The 20,447-nt window shown below is 43.8% G+C and overlaps 1 protein-coding gene across 8 annotated transcripts in view; it reads left to right on the top strand.

Annotated features, from left to right (window-relative positions):
* Window positions 1–13,477: 13,477 nt before the first annotated feature.
* MET (MET proto-oncogene, receptor tyrosine kinase) overlaps window positions 13,478–20,447 on the top strand; it is a 131,701-nt gene continuing 124,731 nt past the window's right edge. For 4 of the 8 annotated variants that reach the window (XM_065556235.1, XM_042843730.2, XM_005285753.5 and 1 more), the window contains exon 1: window positions 13,703–13,909. The gene's annotated coding sequence lies outside the window, so the exon portion shown is untranslated. Of the gene's footprint in view, window positions 13,648–13,702; window positions 13,910–14,236; window positions 14,700–20,447 lie in introns of those variants that run through there. The other 4 variants (XM_065556220.1, XM_024108944.3, XM_065556223.1 and 1 more) reach the window with 3 other exon arrangements.

Raw genomic sequence — 20,447 nt, 5'->3', positions numbered from 1 at the left:
TGAATTATGAGTGCACAGCGCATCGCAGGAGCTGCTCAGTACTCACAGGAGCAGACCCTAAAACCAGCCAGTCCCCCAACAAGCACCCTGAATTTAGACCTCACCTGTTTGTCGGTAGCCCTTTAATAAATATCGTCTGGGATACAGGATGTGCCTATTAATATGCTTTTTAAAAACATCTGTGTAATGTTTTCTTACAAATTATCAATGCAAAACAACTAACCTTATTAAGGAAACGATATCATCATCCCATACAGGCCCCCAAACATCAAAAACACATCCCCAGTGTGCATCCCATGAAAAATAAAAACCGAACTGTACAATGGGTACAAAGGAAATAAGCATAAGAGAAAGAGGCCACAACAAGCCTCAGGGCCTGGAAAGACTCTCAGTCACTACAATGGGCTTTGCCCAAGGTCTGTAAAAGGCTTGTGGCCACCGTGCTATTAGCCTTTCCCGAGAGGACAGGCATGGCAGTGCCATTAGTGAACCCAGGTGAGGGGAATGCAGGCTGCACCCTCCCCAAGACAGACACAGTTTAGGCTTAAATTTGTGAACAAATAATGATATCTCAAGGAGCAACTTCTTATTTGAAATGTCAAATTAAAAAAACTCCAATAGGTTCAATATAAAAGTTAGCACCAGTCATATCCTCACCAGAAGACACACATGGAGCTTTCCTGACAAATATCAAAAGTGAAACAAATATAACCCTTAAACTAGCCACGTTATCTTCTAGAACTCATTTAGGAACTATCTCCAAATACACTCTAGCAGAAACAGATTAGGATTCCAACTGCATCTGATTAGTCCTGCCTTTAATAACACTTGCTAAAACTTGCTTGTGATCCATATCACAGGCAATGAAAATGTCCCCATCTACTTTCCCTGCATTTACTAGTAAATAAGAGAGAGAACTCTGCATGGTGATCTAAAATGTCTTCCTTTCATAGCAAGATCCAATATCTAGCATCACCAGGCAAGCTGGATAAGTCCTGAAGCTTTATTGGGTTTTTTGTTTGTTTTTTGGGCGGGGGGTTGCCATAGAACAAGTTGTCACAACACTCAAGTAATTTCTAACTCCAGTCTTGATCTTTGGAGATAACAAAGGTTATTAGGAATATTCCTCTTGAGACTTAATCTGATTCAGGGGGTTATAAACTTCCACCTGCTGATTTGTGGCTAGTTGTTTTCCTCTTATTAAGTGGACAAAGGGGTAGCAAATGGAACTGGCTGAGGAACGGAAGCAGCAGGTCTGGTACATGCCCTCTTGTGCTGAGGAGCCACGGAAGCCCCTCCATGTGAGGGAAGATTGAAAAATTGGGTTTGTTTAGTCTGGAGAAGAGAAGACTGAGAGCGGACATGATAACAGTTTTCAAGTACGTAAAATGTTGTTAGAAGGAGAAGGGAGAAAAATTGTTCTCCTTAACCTTTGAGGACAGGACAAGAAGCAATGGGCTTAAACTGCAGCAAGGGCAGTTGAGGTTAGACATTAGGAAAAACTTCCTAACAGTCAGGATGGTTAAGCACTGAAATAAGCCTAGGGAGGTTGTAGAATCTCCATCATTGGAGATTTTTTAAGAGCAGGTTAGACAAGCACCTGTCAGGGATGATCTAGATAACTTAGTCCTGCCATGAGTGCAGGGGGCTGGGCTAGATGACCTCTTGAGGTCCCTTCCAGTTCTGTGATTCTGTGTGGTGATGGGGTATGTTGAGGGCAGGATGTGGCTGAAGATGGGAGGCAGACCCTCTTTGTGACATGCTCACCTTGGGACTCAGCATATTTCCAAGCTGAAATCTACATGGGAGTTAATGCAACTAGCCCATGTGATATGAGAACACGTTAGAATCTTTTGGGATGAACAATGTTAAATATTTATTATTAAAATATTAACAATACATTCTTGCAAGGGGTAACATTTTCAGACGTGCGTAAGTAACTTCAGGCTAGATACACAAAGGAACTTAAGTGCCCAACTACCATTAAATCCAACATTTAGCCACCACTGAGATCTTCAGACCTGGAATTGTGAAATTTTTTCAGCCAATACTAAATGTGCCAAAAAATGCATTTGGGGGACCCGCAAACTATTTACAATTTTGGGTCTAATTTGGCAAATAGTTTTGGTTTTAAAAAAATGAAAAATCAATTTAGAAATGTTGAGACATTTCAGTCAACCCAAATGCAATTTGTTTGTTTGTTTGTTTGTTTTTTTTTTTGATTCAGTGAGAAAAACAAAACAAAAAAATAGTTTCAGTTAAGAATCATTTTGGTTTTTGGGGGGGTTGTTTTTTCTTTTGGTTTGGCCGCTGAACTGAAAAATCAAATATTCACTCAAAATCCCTGCTCAAGCTGCCACCTAGGTTTCTGTCAGTGGGCACTGGCAAAGCACCTAAATCTTGGTGATGCAAAGTGTTTGGCACCCTAGTTTATGCCTGTGCCTTGGCAGGATTCACAAACTAGGTTTCCCCAGCAGGTCCCAGTTTGCTTGGCTTGCTTTAAGCACTCCTAACCTGCATGAAAGGCAGCCATGATAATGAATTATTCCCGATAGCTGGAGCACTTAACAGGGATGTGTGAGACCTAGGTTTAAATCCCTGATCTGGAGCTTGAATTTGAACCCCTCCCCCCTCCAAAATGAGTGTCCTAATGACTTGCTAGAGCAGAGGTAGGCAACTTATGGCATGCGTGCCAAAGGCGGCACGCGAGCTCATTTTCAATGGAACTCACACTTCCCCGGTCCGGGGGGGCTCTGCATTTTAATTTAATTTTAAATGAAGCTTCTTAAACATTTTAAAAACCTTATTTGCTTTACATACAGCAATAGTTTAGTTATATATTATAGACTTATACAAAGAGACCTTCTAAAAACGTTAAAATGTATTACTGGCATGCGAAATCTTAAATTAGAGTGAATAAATGAAGAATTGGCACACCACTTCTGAAAAGCTGCTGACCCCTGTGCTAGATGGTATCCTAGAATTGGGCTCTCTCCTGTGGAAGATGTTCCACTTTTTATAAATAAAGAATCATTAGAGGAGTGGAATGGAGGCTGTGTCTCCCATTAAATGACTATTTAATCCAGAGTGGACTAGCTTTAACAGGAGAGTCTAAGGAAGCCTGTATCAAAATATCCCATAAAAATCAGTAACTAGAGCACTCACATGAGAGGAGGGAGACCTCTCTTCAAATCCTCTTTCCCCCATCAGGCAAAGGGAGGAACTGAACCCAAGTCTCCAGCGTCCTGGGTGAGCAGTTTAACCACTGGGCTGACAGTTATCAGTAAGATGCGAGCGCTACTAGCCAGATTTTTAATGGTGCCTCTGAGCACACTTACCAGATCCTTGCTCCGCAGGCAAGATAGGCGAGAAATGTCTCTCTTCACTGGTTTGTGAATTGCGTTGGGGCTTAGAACTGAGGTAGGCATCTAGATACTTGCCTGAGTCAGCGGTGGGCACAGCTAAATGTAAACATATACATCTAAGAACAAAGAACATTGGCCATGCTTACAGGATGGGGAAGCAGTGATTCTGATAAAGATTTGGGGGGTGTAGTGGATAATCAGCTGAACATGAGCTCCAAATGTGACACTCTGGCCAAAAGAGCTAATGCGATACTTGGATGCATAACCGGGAATCTCAGGTAGGAGTAAAGAGGTTATTTTACCTGTGTATTTGGTATTGGTGCAACTGCTGTTGGAACACTATGTCCAGTTCTGGTGCCCACAATTCAAGAAGGACGTTGATAAGAACATAAATTGGAGAGAGTTCAGAGAAGAGTCACGAGAATGATTACAGAATTAGAAAAGATGCCGTACAGTGATAGACTCAGGGGCCCAGATCCACAAAAGTATTTAGGCTCCTAATGTCTATTGATTTCAAATTAATGGAAGTTAGGAGCCTAAATAACTTTGTGCATCCAGGCCACAGTCTGTGCCTTAGATCTCCATCTGTAAAACGGGGATAATAGCACTTCCCTACCTCACAGAGGTGTTGTGAGGATAAATACATTACACATTTTGAGGTACTTGATACTAGGTAATGGAGGCCAGATGAGTACATAAGAAAGAAATGACAAAACATTGTTATGGAGTTGACACTTGGGAAGAAGTCAGAGGTAAAGTTGGCTTGAGAGGGTAGTTCCAGCCTTTACAAGATCATTTAAATCTTCTGTCTAATAAACAAAAATCCTTCTGTATTAGAAGCATGCATAGGTGCCGACTCCATGGGCTGGAGCACCCACGGAAAAAAAATTAGTGGGTGCTTAGCACCCACCAGCAGCCAGTTCCCTGTCCCTCCCCCCTAATGCCTTCCACCCACCGATCAACTCATCCCCCACCCTCCCAGTGCCTCCTGCCAGCTGTGATAAGCTGTTCCGCAGCGTGCAGGAGGCACTAGGGGAGAGGGAGGAGTGGGGACGGGGGTGCTCAGGGGAGGGGGTGGAACTGGCCAGGAAAAGGCAGGTGGGGGTGGAGCAGGGACAGGAAGAGGAGGGGCAGGAGAAGGGTGGGAAGAGCTGGGTGGGGTTGGAGTTTTGGGGGAAAGGTAGGGGCCTGGGGTTAGGCAGGGGTTGAGCACCTCTGGGGAAAGGCGGAAGCCAGCATCTGTGGAAACATGCTATTAATAATCAAAAGTCCCTTGCCAGCAGCATTTTAAAACTGCCATCTTGCTAGCTTATAATTGGAGAATGTATGTTGTCTGTGCTGTTCATCTCTAATTCTCCCAGTTCTGACTTATTTATTGTTTCCTTTTCTTTTTTTTTCTTTTTACTGTAGACAATTAAATTGATGGTATTGGTGAAAAAGCCGAGTGTTACAAAAACATAAATTTTAACATGGAATTTTGCTTCAAGGCTACTGGCATGTTAGTTCAAAGTCCAAACACCTTAACATGACAGACATAAAAAAGTGAAAACATAAAATTGCATTTCAAGATTAGTAACCAATGCTCTGGCTTTAATATTATTTAGAAAGAGTTAAATATTTTCCATAATCCTGTTTGACTTGAACGAGTTCTCAAACACAAAGTTAAACAATAAACTCTTCTGAGTCCCAGAGAGCTTGTTAAGCCTAGCTCTCTAATGACTATTATGCTACAATGTTTTTGACTGCATGACAGACTAGCACAAGTGATATGTTAACAAACAGAACTAGGGCAATTTGAAACTATTTTAATGTGAAAAAATATATTGCTGTTAGTATGTTAAGGGAACAAATGCTTCCTGAATGCAGGCTATATAATATGAGTGTGGTCTTGCCTAACTGAAATCAATGGGAGTTTAATATTGATTTCACTCACAGTAGAATTAGATCCATTATCAGCGCATGTCTAATTAAATTATGCACGTTATTAAAAGGAAAAGTTTCCTATAAAGATTCCTATGACTAGTTTATAGCCTAAACCTGCCTTATGAAGGAAAGCTTTTGGCAAATACAGTATTCTATAGTTACAGCTGTGCAGAATCAATAATTTGTTTTAAAAGTTAATCCAAACAGTGTAGACAATTAAAAGATAATGAGCCAAATCCAGCCATACACTTCATTGGTTCATCGCTGAATATATCCCATTATCTTTTAAATTGCATCAAAATAGGTAATGCAGAGAACACACTCCAAATTACATTTGGAAAGTACGTAGTATTTATGATATAAAATAGAAAAAGCTAGTAACCTTCTTCAGAGTTGTGCTCTTCTGACATGCACGAATGTGTTGAAATATATTTTATATACAGATTAGTATCTAAAGGGCCAGATTTTCCAGACCAGCAAGGAACTTTTTGGTGCAAGACTGTAAAGGTGAAAAAAGTCTGTGAAACTTGTTTACAGTTCCCCAAAACTGGAGATGCAAGGCAAGTCCTCAACATAAATTTGGGCAGCCCAAAGGCTGCTTCAATCTACGCTGGTTGCCAACAGCCTTCAGGGGCCACCTTGACAGAGGGATTGCTTGGATATAAGGCCCTGATCATGCAAAAACGTATGCATGTGCTTAGATTTACTACAAGTAGTGCCATACCTTTTCTCTATCATCTAGTCTAGTGGGTAGGGTACTTACACAGGATGTGGGAGACCCATGATTCAAGTCCCACTCCCCACCCCCTTAGGTGAGTGCCTTAAACACTAGGCTACAGAGTCATCCTAACGCTTGCACTCTCCCAACTAATATTTAATTATTCAGTTATTTAATTAAAATGGAACAACTTCATAGGAGAGAGTCACGCACTAACCTGTGAGGTGGTAGATGCAGTTCAAATCCCTTCTCCCTGTTAGGAGATAGGGGATTTGAACAGGGGGTATTCCCCTAATCTGGGTGAGTTCCCTGTCCCACAAGGTTATAAGGGAAATCCCCTATTCTTGGTCCCCTGCTCCTCCATCCCCCAGATGTTTTATGTGAACTTGTCTGAGGAGCTGAATCCAGTGGGTTTGAGCATACCTACCAGTTTAGGACCCCACACATGACTTAGGCAGCTGAAGGCCTATTTTTCCTGGTTGTGAATCATTCTGGGGCTTTGGTGGGAGATAGGCATCCGGACACCTCACAGGAGACAGCAGTGTGCATGCTCTGGTGGGAGATAAGCACCCAGGTGCCTAGAGTGAGACTGCAGCACGCATGCCCAGAGGCAAAATCATAGGCACCGAGTGAGTTTAGGCACCTAATAGGGTTGCCAATTTTGGTTGGCTGTATTCCTATAGGTTTCATCACATGACATAATCTTTAATTGAAGATTAATCTTTAATTCCTGGAGAATCCTGGAAGGTTGGCAACTCTATGCCTACAAGGTTCAGTGGCAGCCATGCAGTTTTCTGGATTGCAGTGTTGCCCAAAACCAGGACTTAGGGACCTAAGAACTTTGTGGATTGCACCCAAAGTGCTACCAAATGCAAAGAGTAAACAAACGGAAAAAGAAAGCTGTTTATTTAATATCTGTAAATTATACTCCTTCTAGGTGTTGCTTGCAGCAATAATAATGTAAGCAGTAGTATGCTAAAATATTGTCAGAAAAAGGAGAATTTTTAAGTTGATGGTGTCTTTTTAAATGTAGAGTGAGTGTGTTGCAGGCTCGTGTTTGGCAAGTGACACAATGCGGAACTGCGTAGTCAATCATAGGGTGCAGTTTAGCCACAGGGCCCAGTCCTGCAAACACCTACACATATGACCTGCTTTAGCAAAGTACTTATGCCTAACTTAAGCACATAAGAAGTTCCAATGAAGATAGCACCCCTTAACGTTAGGCATGTACTTATGTATCTTGATGGATCAGGGCTTCAAATAGTCCCATTAGTGCCAATGGGACTGCCCATGTGTGCAAAGAGATTCAAAAGCGTGTTTGCACAGAACCTGCCTTACCATGTGCAACAAATGGGTTTGTGCATGTGTAACTGAGAACACAATCTGCCCCAAAGCTTTCAAATAGATAGATTTGCTATTTCCAGCCTGGGCAATGATCTTTATGCAGGCTATGAACTCTGTAAACAGGCACAGCAAACTTAAAAAAAAAAAATGCTGTTGCCTGAACCTTATGTATCAGACTAGAAAAGGCTCATGGACAATTTTGGAATAGTTGTCTTAAAGATAATCCCACAAAATAGGAAAGATCTTAATCAGAAAGACTTTAGCACGTAGCTCCATACAATCTGCCTTGTAGTGAAAATAGATACAAAAAAAATCCAATGAAAAAAGGATGGCACTGAAAAAATGTCAAGGAATCAGGGTGAATAAAAATCAATTTTTTTTTAATTTAAAAAATCAGATTTTTTTTAAATTTAAATCGGATTTTTTTGATAAAATGCTTTTTGAGGAAAAAACCTATCTAAAGATAGTTTAAATTAAGATACATTATAGCGCAAAGATATCTCATCATGGAATAGGGATTATAAATTCTAATTCTATAGTATCAGACAATATATTCATGTAATGTTTAAGAAAAGTTTTGTAAATGAGTTCCAATAGTTCATGGATTAGGGACCCAATCTTATGGGGTTTCACAGGCTTCAGTATAGATTATTTAGGTTAATCATTCTATCTACGCAATGGGACTCAATGCTCAGTCTAGAAGATATCATCAGAGATGCTTAGTTTTGAAGTTCTCAAACTGTGAATTTGTGTCTCCAGAGGTAACATGCTTGTTAACAGCAAAAATGTTTTTAAATAAATAATATATAGAGGTGAGAAATAACAGACCTCAACTCTATTGTCCCTCTGCAAATTTGTGTACACAGAGTCAATCCCTTACCTCTCTCCAAAAGTGCAAAGATTCAATAAGTTCAATGAATAGAAGATTGTTGGGGGTGGAATAGATCTAGACAAGGAGAAGAAGTCTGGAGATAAATGTGAGAAGTGAGGGACATATGCTTGTTTTGTTAAAATATTATATGTTTGCTGTTTAAGAAAAAAATCCAGAATACTTAACGTTGTTGTTATAGTTAAATAAAACAATTTAAATGTCTGTCTGGTGATGTTCTCCTCCTCCTACAGCATGGCAAGAAAATCCTCCAAATATTAATGATTAACCTGTTGAATTGGAGATAGTTCACCTCCCAACGACTTCATAAATACCTGCTTCAATTACCTTTGGCAAATGAAATAACCAAACAATCTTTCATTTTCTGATATAGTTGTAAAACTAATCTGAAAAGTTTTCAAAATAAATCACTGTTTAAAAATGTATAGTGTGTACCTTCTAAAAATGAAACCTACATCTATCTCTGAGATATGAAGAATATGTACTAAGGTTATAACAACCAACAAGAATGCACTTTTATGTAGAAAACCATGATTAAATTGACTAGTGATTTAAATCATGATTTATACAGGGTAAAACTTTATACAGGGTAAAATGGATTTATTTGGGGTTTGGACCCCACTGGGAGTTGGGCATCTGAGTGTTAAAGACAGGAACACTTCTTAAGTTGCTTTCAGTTAAGTCTGCAGTTTTGGGGCAGGTGGTTCAGACACTGGGTCTGTGTTGGAGCAGACTGGCTTGTCTGGCTCAACAAGAGAGGGTGCTGGAGTCCCAAGCTGGCAGGGAAAGCAGGGGTAGTAGTAGTCTTGGCACATCAATTGGCAGCCCCAAGGGGGTTTCTGTGATCTAACCTGTCACACAGACCCTTTGTCTGCAGGAGATATAGTATGATATATTTTTATACAAATGTTCATAGCTAATTTCTAATATTGAATGTAAGAATACGAAGTTAGGCAAGAAAAGCACTTAGGGCCCAATTTTGTCAGCTGTGCTTATGTTAAGTAATACTGTATTCTATGAGTACTACTTGGAAAGAATAAGGGTGGCTAAATTGGGCCCGTATGTGTCACAGATACAGCAGTAGTAACTCAGAAATACATATTTTTGCATTTTCATTCTCCATCTTTGACCCTGGAGAGATCAGCTTGAAAACTCATATCTTGTGAGTCATTTGTCTAATCATAAAATCTTGTTCTTTGATCAGCAGGGCCGGCTCCAGGCACCAGCCATGCTTGGGGCAGCACCTGGTAAGGGGCGGCGGGGGGAGCGCAGCGCGGCATTCCGCAGGGGGGGGTTGCTCCGGCGGCGCGGCACTGGGGGGGCGGGCTCCGGTTGCGCGGGGCTCGGCGAGGGGGGCAGCGTGGGGCTCGGCGGGGTTCCGGCGCGCGGCGCTCGGTGGGGGTGCGGTGTGGGCGCGGCGCTGGAGGGGGGTTCCGGCGGCGCTCGGCAGGGGGCGGGGGCGGGCTCCGGCGGCGCGGCGCTGGGGGGGGCAGCGCGGGGCTCGGGGGGGGGGTTCCGGCGGTGCTCGGCGCAGGGGGGGGGGGGCGGGCTCCCATGCTCGGCGGGGGGGGCGGCGCGGCGCTCAGCGGGGGGGCTCGGGGGCGGCGCGGCTCGGGGGCAGCGCTTTTTTTTGCTGCTTGGGGCAGCAAAAAAGCTAGAGCCGGCCCTGTTGATCAGTGCTTGTGCTTATTCATCCTACCTTTATCTTCAAGCAAGTACAGGTGGAAAGCATATAGCCAGGATTCTCTGACAGTACAATTTGTACATTCCACTTAGGGTGACCAGACAGCAAGTGTGAAAAATCGGGACGGGGGTGGGGGGGGGGGCAATAGGAACCTATATAAGAAAAAGACACCAAAATCGGGACTGTCCCTATAAAATCGGGACACCTGGTCACCCTAATTCCACTTCTTTTATTTGAATAGATTGCACCAGCTATAGAACTGTTTTTCAGCTGGGGCCAGCTTCCAAAATGCTCCACACCATCGTATTTACGCAAGCCTTCTTTACAAAGTGAAGCTGTGGACAAATGGCAAAAGTGAAATCATGAGAACTTGAAATAAATGGGAATCAAGCTGAGGTCCTGCTTACCTAATTTTTTCTTCTGAAAGAGGTTTAAACCTCCAGTTAAGGTGTTTATAAATCATCTCTCTGATTTTAGGATCAATACGTATCTGGGAACTGTTGATACCCTACTGTTCTGCAGCTTGTGTCTCATACTGCTAACCTAAAATAACATGGCATCAGCAGGGTAAAAAATGGAAAGGAAACATCTGTTTCTCCTTTTTATGCTGGGTGACAATCCATTTGTTAACTTTAGAATAGCACTGACTATAACATTAATAACAGTTCTGGTGCTGGCTATTATTCAGCCAAAGCAGGTGCATCGGGAACTAGAGAGCAGATAAAGAACATATGACTTGCTTTCTTACATGTGGGTGATCATTAGATTGAATCCTTTTTCTTTACCTTTTCCTTTTAAAAATAATAAGGATCTATCCAAGTCTGATGTAGCTGTTTATATTTCTTCCCTATTAGTGCTGGATGATGACTGGTCCTGCAGGGGAGCACAAGGGGAATTGGGTGGGGGGAAAGAGAGCCTTCCATACTGGTTGGCAGAGAGGTGCACATACTTTACCTCCACAAAGGAGTAGAAGGCAACTAAAATCATATTTTTCACTACCCTTGGAAGCATTGTGTCTGCCTGGGAACACCACAGAATGCCTCTGGGGACTGGTATTTATGTGTTCTACCTCCATATCCTCCTTGGAAGGCTGGTCCCTGTTCAGAGGCAATAGACTACAGCCTTTAATCTGTATTAAAGTATTTTGAGCACTAATGAAGGGCCACATCACATTTTGTTACAATATAAGGGCCTGATCCAAAGCCCATTGAAGTCAACGGAAAGATTCCAATTTACTATGAAACAAATTATATCAGGCTCTGAATCAATCAAAATTATATCTTTGTGTTGATTTTGTTTTGGGGGGGCAAAGGCTGTTTTTATTTTTGTTTTGCACAGCACCATACGCTTTGTCAGCATTTATCAAATAATGAGACAACAAATAAAAATAAACCTTTAGTTGTCCTGTAGCCATAGGATTATAGGTTTTTCTTATTAAAATAAGATGAACTCCTTTACGTTATTTTTGGAAGTGCAAGATATTATAGAATGAGATTCCACAAATTAAGCAGATAAAATAAAAAGGGTAAAATTCTGGTTTGATGACACATTTGCTTTTGGCAATGAATCATTTCCCATCTAGGTTAGATGTCTCTATCACTATAGCCAACAAGTTAGTATGAAACACAGTCACACAAGCAAATTGTGAAAGTGATGATGATGCATATTAGTGGTAGGTTGGCCGACAGCTTTTTTAAAATAACCACTGGGCTAAAGGTTATGAGGGAGTGCCTCTAGGCTTTGTGGGTCAGGCTGTTATTGCAGTGATTTTTGTAGACACCTAAAAGTCAAGTGTTGCAAAGCTAAAGTTCCTTTGTAAAACTGGACCTTAATCTCTCAGGGTATGCCTACACTGCAATAGGACTAGTACAACTCAAGTTAGCAGATTGTGGGTTCATTAACACAGGGCTTGAGCATCTACAACTATTTGTAACCCCAGGTTAGGAATTGTTGAATTCTGGCTCCCAACCTGAGGCTCCAGCATTATGCAAGCCCCAATCCAACTACCCATATCTCCAGGGCTTAAATTCTCATAGAGTATTTCCTGGAGCTCCCAGTCCCCTGCCCCGCTCAGGGCTTCAGGCCCACGGGGAGACGCCCTGCAGCTCAGGGCTCCAGGCTTCAGCTGTGGAGCCCCATGCATCCCCAGAAACCAGCTTGCAGACCCCCAGAGGGCTGAAGACCCCCAGCTGAAAACCAACAGAATCAGGCTGGAGTCAGAAAATATTTACCAGAGCTCTGCTCCAGACAGCTCCAACTGAATTTAAACCCTGTATATCTCAGACTTTCTAGCACATTCCCAAACTATAGCTGCTCTAGCTTTTTATTCATGGTGCAGTATGGGAAAACTTGACTGTCCACCACATGTGACTGTCAAAAGGACAACAAAAGTCAGCCCATGGGAGTATGGAATACTTCTGGTAGACTCCCAGAGCACAAATCCAGTGGGGCTGTGTCTACAATGCAAAGCCATAAGGCTTGAAGTCTGGGTCCCAGCTTCACTCTGGCTCAGCCGCTCCACTCCTGTGGACTCCTGGGAACCCTGGGTTAGCACAATTTGTGTGTAGATGGGAAGGAGGGTTAGGCTTGAGAATGAGTTCAAACCATGGGCTTACATTACTGTGTACACATACCCTCAGTTTCCAAACTGTAAAAATGGAGAGGATACCTACCTTACAGAAATGTTGTGAAGATAAATCCCCAATACTTTGTATCTGAGCACTTAGTATCCCTTGCGACTCACATAGGCACCTTTACCGATAGATGGCTATTTGATTATCTATATGGGATTATTTCAATCCATTTCCTAGAGGACAGATGTTCACAATACAATTCCCACCTCTGATACACCCAGTAGAGAGACTAGGGACTGATTCCGTTCTCAGGACTGCCTGGTTTATGCTGTAGCTGGGGCAGCATGGCGGGGGCACTGACACTGAGTTGCTGGATGAGAAATTAATATTTCTTCAGGTACCAATATTTTCGGGTAGTAACACAGGGTAGAAGTTCTGCTTTTAAATCCGATTTTTTTAAAGGCAGCATTGATGTCTGAACACGTCTGAACACGTTTTATCTTCCAGCCTTAGAAGGACCACCTAAGGGCTGGATCCTGCAAGTCTCGCCCGATGGGCTTGCAGGATCCAGATCAATTAGTTCACTGGGGCTTTGCAGCTGCCGCTGGGAGCCGGGTGCAGGCTCAGGGGCGGTTAGGGATGAGGCAAGGGAAGGCAGTTTAGCTCTTTCCAGTGTACTCTGTGCGGTGCGTGGCACTTCGGGGGAAGTCCGGGTCCCCCGGGTATGCTTGGGGCAGTTACACAACGAGGGAGACGCAAACAGCGGCAAAAGGGGGGGGGATCACGATGGGTGTCAGGGCCCCAAAAGCCACTGGGGCTCTGCGGGGCTGGTCAGTTTGGATCCCCACCCCACAATGCCACGCTTGTTGTCCCCGCTGAGTCAGGCTCGTCGCTGTTCAGCAGCCCGGCCCGGCGGCCCGTCCCCCGGCCGCAGCTCCGAGCCCCCCTGGGCTTAGTCCCTGGGCTACTGACCCAACTAGTTGGGGGGAGGGTCCCAGGAAACTCCCCCTGTTCACCTGGAACGTTGGGGCGCCGGAGCTGTGGGGCGGGGGGCTTTCCACGTGGGCAGCGCAGCCCGGCCACCGGCCGCACCCCCGGGAGAGGGGGAAGGGCCGCTTCCTCCGCGCTCCCGGGCCCCTGCGAAGCAGGCGGTGAGTCACGGGCAGGGCAGGTCAGGACGGGGCGGGGCAGTGGGGAGCCGAGGCCAGCCGCCGGTTTACCGCTGGGAGCCGCCACAGGAGCGGGAGAGGCGCCGAGGGAAGTGCGCAGCGCCGGCGCCTCCAGGTGCCTTGGGGAGCAGCAGGGCTGCGCCCAACCCCCAGCAGCGACGTTGCCTCCAGGTGGCGGGAGCGCAGCGTGGGAATCGGGGACCCAGATACGGAGCAGCTGCCTCGGCTTCCCCGCCCGCTCAAGGTACAAACTGAGAGTGCCGGGGACCGGCCTGTCCAGCCACCCGGGTCAATGCTCAGCCCCGCGTGTGGGAGGGGGATCCCCCCGCCCGGCTCCTCAGTGCCCCAGGGCGGGGAAGGGGCCAGATTCCGCAGCTCTCAGCAGGAGCGAGGACTGGACGAGGATCTGGCCCCAAACTCGTGTAAAACCGAATCGATCCCGTTGGCTGTGGCAGTGGACTCGAGCCCGCGGCTGGGGGGCGGGGAGGAGGGGTGAGTGCACTTGTAGCTGTCAGTAAGCCCGAGGACAGCAGGAGGAGGGCTCGGTGCAGTGGGACTGGCTGCACGCTCCTGGGGCTGAGTCAGGGGGAGTTCTCCGGGCGAGCGCAAGGGGAGCGAGCTGCGTGACTCCGGAGCCAGTGACTCTGCCGCGGGCAGGGGGAGGTGGTGAATGAAGGGGGTGTGTGTGTGTGCGCGTGCGGCGCTTACAATCATCCACTCTGGAACAACCACGATCTGACTCAGCCTGACGGCAGCGCCGGGGAACTGGCCAAGTGGCGCAGTGGCCGCGTAGCCGCGAGGAGCCCCCGCACCCTTCAGCGCTGAAAGGGGATCGCCTCGCCCTGCTTGCAGGTGCACGTGCACCTCTGCTGGTGTCCTTAGCGCCGCGCCTCCTAGGCGGCTTCTCCCCTCGCACGTTCCCAATGGGATGACCCCGCTGCTTGGGAATGTAGCGGGAGGCGTTGGTGTCCTGCTAGAAACCCCTAGAGCGGACCCCGGCTGGAATACCGCGTTGTTGGCTTTAGCAGAGACAGGTACTGTATGCATGTGGCACTGCCGTGGCGTGGGAGTCAGTTAAGGGGTTCCGATTAATTCCGACCCAGGGAAACGTCAACTCCACTCTGGTGTCTTCTGCATTCGTTTTTTATTTTACAGGAATCGCTGCTTTAGCAGCTGGAAACTTCCTGGGTTTGAGATGTAATAATAAAACCCTTTACCACCCTCATGTGTGTGAGGAGTGTCACAGAGTCTAATTTTGTCAGAATCATGTCAGTTCTTCAAAACTTTCATCAGATGATTATCTATATTCTTTTTCATTTCTAAGATATCCTAGTCAATTACTACTAGGTTAAGTGTTCCAAGCGGCATTAGAAAGAAAATGCCATACTTACAAAGCACTCTCCAGAAATGTTGTAAGAATCATCACATTGTATAACACAATATTTAGGCTTGTGTTTCAGTCCCTAGGAGCCAGACACCTACCATACATATGTTGCTTTTAACATGTATCTTGTACTATTTTTCTTGTTAACTATGACACTTTCTCTTTGTGACTGTCTATTTGGTATGATCATATGGACCATTAGCTGTGCTGTTGGGGCATAATAGGTGCAGAAATGCAAATGAAGTCAAAGGCTTTGGGTTATTCAGACAGTTTTGTCAAATTTAACTTGAAAGTTCAATTTAGAAAAAAATGTTTTAAAAAATTTGGCTATTGATAAATTCTTGCATAGTCAATCAGGCTTCTATTAAGTTAGTATACTTTTTTTTTAAGTATTTATCTTCCAGATTATGTAATTTACAGATCTGGTGTATTTTAAATATTTCTTGCTGTTATATTGTAATTTTTTTTATTTTAAAGATGAAATTTGTCCACAATTAGGAATAATTTACACTCTGTAATGAAACTTTAATAGTGTGCCCATATCAACATTAAGTTAGATGGTCTATTCTTTATAAATATTTATGTATGTTCTAGAAACTAAGTATTTAGGTTAATCCTCACCCCCTAAAATGTTGAATAATATTTAAATAATACAAACACTTTAATAACTATGCAGTTCTTTGGGATTTTTTGCATTTATAATCTACAGGATTTACTTTGAGAAGCTGCAATGTATGGATGTTTTCAGTTTTCCCAATAAACCTTTGCATATTATGGTAAATCATTTGCTTTTAATATATCTTATTCAAAATGTCCTTTTATGTTGCTGGCAAGCAGAAATAGGTGGGAATCATTTCTGAAATTCGAAAGACACAAAATCATACTTAGGCAAGGTACAAAATGTCCAACTACTCTATAAGAGATGTTTAAATATTTGCAGCTAATATTTACACTGTGTGTTATCCAATAAAGACCACAACGCTGCTGTTTTGCAAGAGTCACACATTTAAAAACAAAATAACCTGAGAGAATAACTGCTCATTACCTTCCTAAACCTTCTGTAGCCATAGATAGTTTGTAATACAGGTCTTTTAGTACACAATTGATAATTTGAAGAAAGGTAAATACACCAAATTAGTTATGTACAACAATCCCTTTTAAATTCACATCAAAATCTATTTCCAGAGGGTTGCAGAAGTTTTGTCCTGTCTTTTGTCTTAGTGTTTTTCAGAATTTATGAGCATTCCATAACACTTGTTTCTCTTGACACACAACTGCAGATGTTCTTGTTAGAGGGTTTCTTTCTTTACAAAGGTTGTTCTGAAGCCAGCCTATGGCTTACAGTTGATGATAATGCAATGGGAAACAGAGTAATTAAGGCCTAAGCCAATTAGAAACCCAAAACTTAGCACAGGTTCATTGAGAGGTTCATGAACAAAGAATTGTTAGCAAATTTTGGCCTCTTACCTCACCAAGTCTACATGTCCCTAACATCCTCTCTCCCCCTCCCTACTGTCTCTGAGACCTGTCCTTCATTTGCAATCTTCTGGGGGATTGTATGGTGACCTGCAACCCCCTTCTGCTGTGTCCAGTGCTGTTGGGGGGCCAAGTGGCTTTTTCTCATCCTTCTATGATCTGCCAGGTGGCTGCTCCACATTGTTTATCTCAGAGGGGAAAGCCTCTTCTGTCTGCTGGACCCCAAATCAGAGTAAAGACATTCTGGAGATCACCCCATCCAACTGGCAGCTGTAAACACGCCTGAATCTACAGCAGCCGAGGGAACCTGATGCCTGAAAGCTACCTCAGAAATCTGGGCTTCCCTAGCTTCAGTGCAGACTCCAGGGCAGTGTCCACACAAGGAATTCTGGAGGTCTCTCTCAGGACCCAGCACCCCTTTGTAGTAGGCACCTATCTTAACTCTACTCACTCAAGAGAGCATGTTGGGACAGGCGTAGTGTATTCATGTGTTTGTACAGTACCTAGCACAATGGGATCCTGCCTGGGATCTCTGGGCACAATAGTAATACACATAATAAATATTAATAATACCAATTATAAAATGGGGAGATAAAAGAGCAGTCACCTGGTACCCTTTGAAGATCCCAGGATGAAGACACGAAACACTGGTCCCAAGGAGCCTTAAGAATCCTAGTTCCAAGGTGTGCTGGCGGGGAGGGAAGACAGCGGGGAATTCTCAGGGATATTTGCCACCTGACACTCTGAACAAATGCATATGGGTTTCTTGTCTGCAAACCAGCTCCCCCAGCTTTAGTTCATGAAACCCATGTGACCAGGTTCCCCACACTTATGGCCTCTTTGGGCTACATTTGGAGCATTGGTACAGAGACTGAATGTTTAACAGCCCATTACCAGTCGGTGGAGCCATCATCTTGTCTGTAATTGCTACAGTCTATGATTGCCTCCTTCATACAGTTTTTAGCCATTGAATTCACAGTTTGCAGATTCTAGCCATGCTCTTTCTAGTTCCCTAGTCTACCCAAACCTCTCCACTCCCACGTACTTCTATGGCGTACTTCTATCGCCACTGTGGAGATGAGCTGACCACTGTGTAAAGTGTCGATCTGCATGGCCTGCCCATCCCCCCAATGTGCAGCCAAACCATCAGAGTTCTGTTTTGTTGGGCTTTCTTTCTAAAGAATATATTTATCTTAGCAATGGTTTTAACAAATCTATTCCTCATCCACAGCAGCTGACGCAGGCATGTTAGCAGAAACCATTTTTAAAGCAGTTTTGTCACCCAGGGGAAATGTAGTGTAGACAGGGCCTTAAAGGAATAATTAGGTGACCTCTTTTCCCCAGAACATTGGGCCTGTTTTATATAGAGCTGTTTGAAATCCCACAAATTCTCATTACTCTTAGAATCGCTAACCTTGTGTTGCTTTCCTTGTTTCAAATACCTTTTAGGAAATCAAATCAGGGTTGCAATCTAATTTCTAAAGGCATTCACACACATGGTATGTGTGCTAACTTGTTTCCTTTAGCATTAACAAATCTCCCAAATTGCCAAGCTATTTGCCTTCAGGAGTACTATTATGTTGTACAGGAAGATAGAGCATTTTTCCTGTAATTTTAAATATAAAATAAAAGGTAAAGTTATTGGGCCAGATTGATCTAGGGTGTAATGCCTGTGAAGGAAAAGGTATTGGTTTAAGGATGAATATTGCTCAAGGAGATGGAGGGCCATTTCTTGTTTTGTTTTTAAACTACACTATGATATTGTTATGCTACCTGATGTGATCAGATAGTGCCTGATACAAAGCCCATTGCAGTCTATCCTGTTGACTCCAATGGGCTTTGAATCAGGTGGGTACTGTTTGCACAGATATTTGGGTTGAGACATGAAACTGAAGCAAGAGAATTTGAGGCACTTGGTAGTTACTCCTGGGAGAATTCTGCATCACTGCGCGTGCGCAGAATTAATGTCCCCTGCAGATTTCTTTGCTTCCCAGCAGAAAAATGACTTCTGAAACCGCAAGAATGGTCATGCGCCCACTTCCCGACAGTGCAGGCAGGTCGGTTTGGACACCCACAGCAGCCAGTACAGATGTAAATCACCACTGGCAGGAGGTCCGGCTAGTCATGCATGTGAGAGAGACACTTTGTCCCTCTCAACTGCTGTTGCGGCATGCTCGGCGTGGACGGGCAAGGCTTTGGGGTGTTTCTGAAAAGGGAGACATGGGGCAGACTCTGTTCCCTCAGGCAGATGAGAATGTAGCAGCCTGACTGCTTAGTGAATAGTTCCCATTTTTCTTATTGAATTCCCCCAGGAGTATAAAACAGGTGTAAAATTTTTTACATTTTACATTTGCATTTTACACTCCTTTTACATTGCCAGAGTGATGTAAAGGAGCCTTATTGTAAAGGACAGTATGGCCTTATAAATGCTTATGGTGCTTTACTGATTAGAATGGTCTAAATTTTTGGAATGAAAAAAATTCCTATCAAAATGTGCTCCATGAACTGTTTGCTACTGATCTTTTTTGGAGATGGTCAGTAGCCAGTATAAATTGTGAGTTTGAGTCCCCAGCCCTCACTTGCTCTTCAGTTGCCTATGATGTAACACTAAGCATATGGATGCATATATTTGTTGACTAATAACTAGAAGTAAATGGTCAATACTAGCTACATTACTATTAGGCAGAGGGGGTTTGGTGATTTCCTCCAATGCTCCCCACTCCCATTTTCCATCCATTGTATTGTAGTTTAAATAAATTACAAAAATAATTGAAACCAGCTGGATTATATTGCATTATTTTGACCAAAAAATATGCAGAATTTTAAAATATTATGCGCAGAATTTTTATTTTTTTGGCACAGAATTCCCCCAGAATTTTGCTAGAAGATTTCAATGACAATGGTTTTCATAACATACCGATATCAGGGTTTCTCAAACTTCATTGCACTGCGACCCCTTCTGACAACAAAAATTACTACACGACCCCAGGAGGGGGGACCAAAGCCTGAGCCCGCCCAAGCCCCCATGGCCCAGGATGGGGGACCAAAGCCTGAGCCCCTCCACCCTGTGCAGGTGGGCGGGCAAACTGAAGCCCAAGGGCTTCAGCCCCAGGCAGGGGGCCTATAATCTAAGCCCTGCTACACAGGGCTGAAGCCCTCAGGCTTTGGCCCCAGGTGGTGAGGCTCAGGCTTCAGCTTTGGCCCTGGGTCCCAGCAAGTCTAAGCCAGTCCTGGCAACCCCACTAAAATGGGGTCGCAACCCACTTTGGGGTCCCGACCCACAGTTTGAGAACTGCTGTGATATATAATAGTTGCAGAAGAACTTCAACAGAGAGCCTTTGAAGTATGTTTTACAGTTGTATGATACAGCTTCTTCTATTAGCCCTAGGGAAATCAACATGAAATAGATGTTTTTTGTAGGGGAGGCAATCCTTGAATTCATCAAATTCAGATGAAACCTTATGTGAAATGAAAAATACTTAAATGCTATGCCTTCAAAGAATTACTAGTTTATTCAGGTTCTTATACCATGCCCATCATTGCGGTATTTGATTCCCAGCAGCATTCTGTAGTGTAGGCCACAGCTGCAATTCTTGTCTTATGAGCTATGTCTGCATAATTTTTTTTCCTGTATGGTAAGGTACAAATAAGGATTCATATCTTAGTCACTCTTCTCTACTATAGCTCCTTCATATTAATGCCTATCCTACTAAACAGCATCCAACTTCTTTTGACATATGCTGGCATAATTTCTGCTAAGGATCAGTGATCTAGCTTGATAAATTTAAAAAAATAAGGCATATAACTAAATATATGACATTTATTGAAATTCATTTTTTACCACGGAGCTACTTCATTTCAAACATATTGAGAATAGTAAAGGATTGCAGATGCAATTTGATTAAATCTTCAGTTGTTACCA

Source organism: Chrysemys picta, chromosome 1 (assembly GCF_011386835.1).
Source record: "Chrysemys picta bellii isolate R12L10 chromosome 1, ASM1138683v2, whole genome shotgun sequence".
NCBI classification, from domain to species: domain Eukaryota; kingdom Metazoa; phylum Chordata; order Testudines; family Emydidae; genus Chrysemys; species Chrysemys picta.
This window is presented reverse-complemented; position numbering and strand designations above follow the sequence as displayed.